This window comes from Rhinopithecus bieti, unplaced genomic scaffold, assembly GCF_001698545.2.
Source record: "Rhinopithecus bieti isolate Rb0 unplaced genomic scaffold, ASM169854v2 scaffold_10982, whole genome shotgun sequence".
Classification (NCBI taxonomy): domain Eukaryota; kingdom Metazoa; phylum Chordata; class Mammalia; order Primates; family Cercopithecidae; genus Rhinopithecus; species Rhinopithecus bieti.
In genome coordinates, this window is record NW_016806649.1 from 447,844 (window position 1) to 455,330 (window position 7,487).

The 7,487-nt window shown below is 48.4% G+C and overlaps 1 pseudogene; it reads right to left on the bottom strand.

Annotated features, from left to right (window-relative positions):
- Window positions 1-6,129: 6,129 nt before the first annotated feature.
- The window catches only part of LOC108532986 (ferritin heavy chain-like), a 13,441-nt pseudogene continuing 12,083 nt past the window's right edge, over window positions 6,130-7,487 (bottom strand).

The window sequence follows — 7,487 nt, forward strand, 5'->3', positions numbered from 1 at the left end:
AGGAACCCTCAACTAGTGGGATCTAATGCTAACTCTGGGTAGCTAGTGTCCGAATTGAATTAAATTACAGGACAGTCAGGTAGTGTCTGTTGAAGCATTGCGTGTTGGTGGGGAGAAATCCCCACCCCACACATTTTGGTGATGAGAGGCGATGCATTCTTTGTTTAGTGTTCATTAGCTGATTATGGGGGAGGAAAAACACTTTAGTTTTTCCTCCTCATTCATACACTTGCCTACATATTACCCCATCCTAGGAAAAGGAAAGAGAGTGACCGACAACTGAATGAGTCAAGTCACTGCCCTCTGGCAGAATAGAGATTGCAAATAGAAGCTAACCTCTGATGCCAGGAATTATAAAATGCACGTGTCTTACAGACAGGACTTTTGCAATTCTCACCAGCATCTCCACAACAGAAACAAAATATAAACATATAAAATTTGTTAGATTATTAGGGGCCGGGCACAGTAGCTCACGCCTGTCATCCCAGCATTTTGGGAGGCTGAGGTGGGTGGATCACCTGAGGTCAGGAGTTCGAGACCAGCCTGGTCAACATAGTGAAACCCCATCTCTACTAAAAATACAAAAGTTAGCCAGGTGTGGTGGTGCATGCCTGTGATCCCAGCTACTCGGGAGGCTGAGGCACGAGAATCACTTGAACACGGGAGGCGGAGTTACAGTGAGCTGAGATCATGCCATTGCACTCCAGCCTGGGCAATAGAGACTCTGTCTCAAGAAAAAAAAAAAAAAATTGTTAGACTATGGACACAGAAATCAATATATCACGATGTAATTATCCATACCCAATGAAACCACCACACATCTGGGCCAAAGTCCCCCTCTTTCTTCCTTCCTGTGTGTTTCCTCCCTCAATCTGTACATCTCTCATTCTCTTCTTCTCTCTCTGGCTTTTTTTCTTGTCTGTGTTTCAGCCTGGGTCGCTGCTCCTCATTTTGAGCCCTTCTCCTCTCCTGCTGTTTCTCCTTCGCTCTATTCCTTCTCTTCCACCTGTTCTGCTCTATTCTTGCAACTTGTTTCACTTCTTATTCCTCTTTCACCCCAATCTTTTGGTTGTCCTCAATCTCCATGTATTTTTGCCTCTTTCTTCCCTTATCTCTGCTCTCTCTGTTAAATCCCCTCTTCCCTGTCTCACCTCCTTGTCCCCACTCTCTGGCACCCCCAGATCCCAGGTCTCCCCTGCGGTGGTTCTCCCTCTGCTCTCCTTGTCACCGGCTGCCCCCTCTTGCTGTCCCAGCACCATGCTGCTGTCTGTCCTGGCTCCAAATCCCCCCTTCCCTCCCCCACTCTCTGTCGGAGGAGCTGCCCCTCTCCCTACCTTGCTCTCCTTCATCTCTCTAGACATCGAGCTTTTCTCTACATTTCTCCAGTTGTTTCTCCATGCTGTTACTTTCTCAGCGACTTCTTTCACCCTTACTGTCTCTTTGCAAATCCCGACCCATCCTCTACTTTGCCATGTTTATTGGTTTCCCTCATTCTTTCCTCTGTCTCCGTTTCTCTGCTTTTCCCTCAGCCCCTTTCTCTATCTCCTGATCCCCTTGGCCCACACCTTCACAGGCAGGGTTTGGAGTAAGACGCCCGCATTCTGGAGGAGCACATTTTCCAGTGGGTGGAGCTGGGCAGGCAAGAACACCGGGTGTCACAGGACAAGCCCCGGGCACCTCCCCAACGCGGGCTCAGGGGAAGCGGTGACTGCGAAGGGCAGGCCTGGGGAGTAGCAGGGCCCGGCATGAGGAGGAGGGAGGTGGGGGACGACGGCGCCTTAGGAGAGGGGTAGGGTCTGCAGGATCCCAGAACCAGGCAGAGGACTCGGCCTCCCCGGGACTGGGGCTGCGGCCCTGCGCTCGAGTAGCCGACTAGGGCGAGGTGAGGGGACGGCAAAATCCTGCACCCACTTCGCGGATGAGGACTTCACAGAGCGCAGGGGCAGAGGTCAGCAAAGGGTTTTAAGCAGGAAACGGCGCAGGAAAGGAGGTGTCTGCATGGTCTGAAAGCCGAAATACCGCAGGCAGGACCAGCCTGCGTGATTTTAACCCAAAGCGATGCGACCCCCAGAGTCTCGCGACAAAGTCTGAATTTACTCGGAATGGAGGGAGCAGTGCGGGGACTTCAAGCGTTATAGGAACCCCCGGACATCCTGTACGGAAATGCAGGGGACTCCGAAACGCAGGTTTAATCTAGATAGAAGGAAACTCACGCGGCGAGGAACAGCCTTCACTCCAAGAGATCTGCTTCCGGGTTTGCAAGAAACTGCCCGCGCAGTAAACGGCGCCGGCGGCTGGGGGCGGGGCCTGGGCGGACCGGGGCAAAGGGGCGGGTTGCGGGCGGAAAGGCCGGGAGTGACTGAGAGCATAGGATGGGCGGGGCAGGGGCGGGGCCTGAACCCGGGAGGCGGAGGTTGCAATGAGCCGAGATCGCGCCATTGCACTCCAGCCTGGGTGACAGAGTGAGACTTCGTCTCACCAAAAACAAACAAACAAACAAAAAACCCACTTAGCCTATCTAAAAGTGTAACCAATGACCAGTAATATAAGCAATCATGCATATGTAATGAAGGCTCCATAACAACCCAAAAGGAGAGCCTTCAGAGGAGCTTCTGGATAGGTGAACACTTGGAGGCTCCCGCAGTGTGGTGCACCCAGGGAGAGCACCAAGTCTCAACGCCCCTTCTCCCATGCCTCACCTCACTGATCCCTTCCATCTGGCTGTTCATCTGGTCAACTCTGTAATATCCTTTATAATAAGGTAAAGTGTTTACACTATGTAAAGTGTTTACACTATGTAAAGGTAAAGTGTTTGCACTATGTAAAGTGTTTCCCTGTATTTTGTGAGCCACTCTCGCACATTCGTTGAACCCGAGGAGGGGGTCAAGGGACTCCAGGATTTATATCTGATCAGTAAGCACAGGTCACAACCTGTGCTTGAGACTGGCATTGAAATGTGTGCACTATTGTGGGACTGAGCCCTCAAAGTGTGGGATCTGATGCGGTGTCCAGGCAGACAGTGTCAGAATGAAACGGAATGAGAGAACACGCACCTGGTGTGTGTGGCAGGATTGCTTGCTTGGTGTGTGTGGGAAAACCCAGTACCTCTGGGCTAACAGTAGCATTCTGTGTTGTGAGAGAATAGTAGAACAAACTGAATCAGTTTTTCCTATATTCTTAAATATGTGAAGTTTTTTTTTTTCTTCCTTCTTCTTTTTTTTTTTTTTTTTTGAGATGGAGTCTTGCTCTTGTTACCCAGGCTGGAATGCAATGGCATGATCTCGGCTCACTGCAACCTCCGCCTCCTGGGTTCAAGCGATTCTCCTGCCTCAGCCTCCCAGATAACTGGGATTACAGGTGCCTGCCAGCACACTCGGCTAATTTTTGTATTTTTCGTAGAGATGGAGTTTTGCCATGTTGGCCAGGCTGGTCTCGAACTCCTGATCTCGTGATCTGCCTGCCTCGGCCTCCCAAAGTGCTGGGATCTCAGGCGTGAGCCACCGCGCCCAGCATGAAGGCATTTTTGAGCAAGTTATGTTTCCCTAATTCTGTTTCATTGTACTTTTCCCTAAGTAGTTATAATAGCCTCTAAATCTGTGTGGAGTTTTCAGTCTTGTGGACAATACAATAAATATACAAACAAAAACCCAAAGCATGAATGATGTCTTCAGAGATGACAAGGTCCACAGTGGCTTTACAGAAACACTGGCCAGAAGTAAAAACTGTGATGATAATGGCAATAGCAATGACTGGCTTTTCTGAACATTATGTGCAAGGCATTATTCTGAATATGTTACCTGTATTAACTCATATAACAACATAATAGCTGTGGGCGGCAAGCCACCCAGGTGCTGAGGTAAGAGACGGAGGTTCCAGTGTAATAAAATATATAAAATAACAAGAGTTATACTAGATATAGATCATAGGTATGATTATATATGAATATCATTAATCGTTAGTTTGTAGCAATTACTCTTTATTCCAATATTATAATAATCCTTGCTCTACAATCATAACCTAGGAAAAACCAGGCCATATGGAGATAGGAGCTGAAGGGGCAGAGTGAGAAGTGACCAGAAGAGGACAGTGTGAGCCCTCTGTCACGCCTGGACAGGGCCACTAGAGGGCTCCTTGGTCTAGCGGTAACGCCAGCGTCTGGGAAGATGCCCGTTGCCAAGTGGACCATGGTCAAGCGGTAGCGTCAGTGCCAAGGAAAAGCACCCGCTACTTAGCAGACCGGGAAAGGGAGTCTCCACCACCTCTTGTGGAGGGCCTGACATCAGTCCTCCTGCAGTTATCCAGAGGCCTAACCGTCTCCCTGTGATGCTGTGCTTCAGCAGTCACACTCCTGTTTCACTTTCATGTTCCACTCTGTACACCTAGCTCCGCCCTCTAGATAGCAGTAGCAAAATTAATGAAAGTATTAAAGTCTTTGATCTTTCTGAAAAGAGCATAGAAGAAATAATGACGTAAGCTATCCTCTCTCTCTCCACCTTAGCTACCTAACAGGGCAGTGCCCCCTGTCCGGTGGACACATGACTCACGTCACCTTATCAATCATTGGAGATGGCTCACGCTCTTAACCCTGCCTCTTTTGCTTTGTACCCAATAAATAACAGCGTAGTCAGGCATTCGGGGCCACTACCAGTCTCCACGTCTTGGTGGTAGTGGTCCCCGGGGCCCAGCTGTCTTTTATCTCTTTTTTTTTTTTTTTTTTTTGAGACAGAGTCTCGCTCTGTCGCCCGGGCTGGAGTGCAGTGGCCGGATCTCAGCTCACTGCAAGCTCCGCCTCCCGGGTTTACACCATTCTCCTGCCTCAGCCACCCGAGTAGCTGGGACTACAGGCGCCCACGACCTCGCCCGGCTAGTTTTTTTTTTGTATTTTTTTAGTAGAGACGGGGTTTCACCATGTTAGCCAGGATGGTCTCGATCTCCTGACCTCGTGATCCGCCCATCTCGGCCTCCCAAAGTGCTGGGATTACAGGCTTGAGCCACCGTGCCCGGCCTGTCTTTTATCTCTTTGTCTTGTGTCTTTATTTCTACTATCTCTCGTCTCCGCAGATGGAGAGAAAAACCCACAGACCCTGTAGGGCTGGCCCCTACAATAGCTCATGAGAAAAAGATGTTTTCCTATCTTACTAGGAGACAAGTATGTCACAGATATGCTAAGAAACTTGCCTACGGTCCAAGAGCTGGAAATGACAGAGCAAGCCCTGAACCCAGGCATCTAAGAATTACAATTAAGCTGAGAGCGATGGCTCACACCTGTAATCCCAGCACTTTGGGAGCCTGAAGCAGGAGAGTTGCTTGAGTCCAGGAGTTCAAGACCAGCCTGGGCAACATAGTGAAACCCCATCTCAACAAAATAAAGACAAAACAAAAACAAAAAAACCTCAACAATTACAATTAAACCTAAAGAATCACTTAAGTAACAAAAGTAACATCAAAAGTTAAAAAAAAAAAAAGGAAAAGAATTTAAAGAAATGGAATCTCACTCTGTCACCCAGACCGGAATGCATTGGCATCATCATAGCTCACTATAGCCTTGAACTCCTGGGTTCAAATGATCATCTTGCATCAGCTTCCTGAATAGCTGGGACTAGAAGCACACAACACTATACCTGGCTAATAAAAAAAATCTTTTCTAGCTGGGCGCGGTGGTTCACACCTGTAATCCCAGCATGTTGGGAGGCTGAGGAGTATCACTTGAGGTCGGGAGTTCGAGACCAGCCTCACCAACATGGAAAAACCCCATCTCTACTAAAAATACAAAATTAGCTGGGTGTGGTGGTACATGCCTGTAATCCCAGCTACTTGGGAGGCTGAGGCAGGAGAATCGCTTGAACCAAGGAGGTGGAGGTTGCAGTGAGCCAAGATCGTGCCATGGGGCTCCAGCCTGGGCAACAAGAGAGAAACTCTGCCTCAGACAAACAAACAAAAACATTTTTTTAATTTTTTTATTTTTCGGGGGGGCGGATACCAAATATCATTATTTGAAGGAATGGTACAAATCGAATAACTTGAGTGGATGTACAACTTATAGAAAAGGTAAAGGAAACCCCAACACGCATGCACTGCCTTGGTGACCAGGGAAGTCAACCCCTGGCTATGGAGAAATTAGCCTGAGGCTTAGCTTTCATTATCACTGTCTCCCAGGGTGTGCTTTTCAAAGAGATATTCTGCCAAACCAGATTCGGGTGCTCCCATCTTGCGCAAGTTGGTCACGTGGTCACCCAATTCTTTGACAGCTTTCACCTGCTCATTCAGGTAATGTGTGAAGGGGTGGCCTGCCCCTCCACACTTGTGGGTGTTTCTCGTTAGGTGGAACGAGAGACTTGAGAAAAGAAATAAGACACAGAGACAAAGTATAGAGAAAGAAAAGCGGGGCCCAGGGGACCGGCGCTCAGCTTACAGAGGACCCACACGGCCCGGTCTCTGAGTTCCCTTAGTATTTATTGATAATTATCTTTACCATCAAAAAGATAAGGGAGTAAATCAGCAGTAAGACATATAGATAAAGATCTTTGTGACCTGAATAAGTTCAAGGAAAATGCTGTGCCTTGAGATGCATATGCAAACATCTCCATAAACCTTTTAGCAGTATTGCTCCGGCAAATCCCACCTTATTCCTAAAGGCGGTTTTCTCTTTGCTCAGTAAACAAAGCACGCAATGGGTTTTACACGGAGATGTTCCATTGCCCAGGGATGGGCAGGAGACAAATGTTTTTCTCTTACTTGAGATTAAGAGAATGGTGATGACCTTTAACCACAAGCAGCCTTTAGGCACTTGTTTAACAAAGCACATTCTGCACAGCCCAAAATCCTTTAAACCTTAAGTCACCACAGCACGTGTCTCTTGTAAGGACAAGGTTGGGGGTAGGGTCACAGATTAACAGCATCTCAAATACAGAACCAAATGGAGTCTCTTAAATCTCCTTCTTTCTATATAGACACAGTAACAGGCTGACCTCTCTTTTCCCCACAAATGTGTCTCAATCAAGTCACACAAATGGGGTTCATTTTTGTCAGTGGCCAGTTTGTGCAGTTCCAGTAGTGACTGATGCACATTTTTTTCCCAAATGCAATGCACGCTCCATCCCATTCAGCCCATCATAGTCTGGTTTCTTGATATCCCGAAGGAAGATTCGGCCACCTCTTTGGTTCTGCAGCTTCATCAGTTTCTCGTCATGTTCCCTCTCCTCATGAGATTGGTGAAGAAACTATTTGGCAAAGTTCTTCAAAACCACATCACCGCGGTCAAAGTAGTAAGAAATGGACAGGTAAACATAGGAAGCATAGAGCTCCAGGTTGATCTGGCGGTTGATGGCGCCCTCTGAGTCCTGGTTGGGGCTATCCGAGGATGCGGTGAAGAGGTGACCGAGGGCTGGCTATGGGCGGCCGGCCAGGGTGGGGGACGAGCGCCGGGTTCCGTCCAAGCACTGTTGAAACAGGAAACCCTGGCGACTCTCGGCAAAGAACGTCTCACA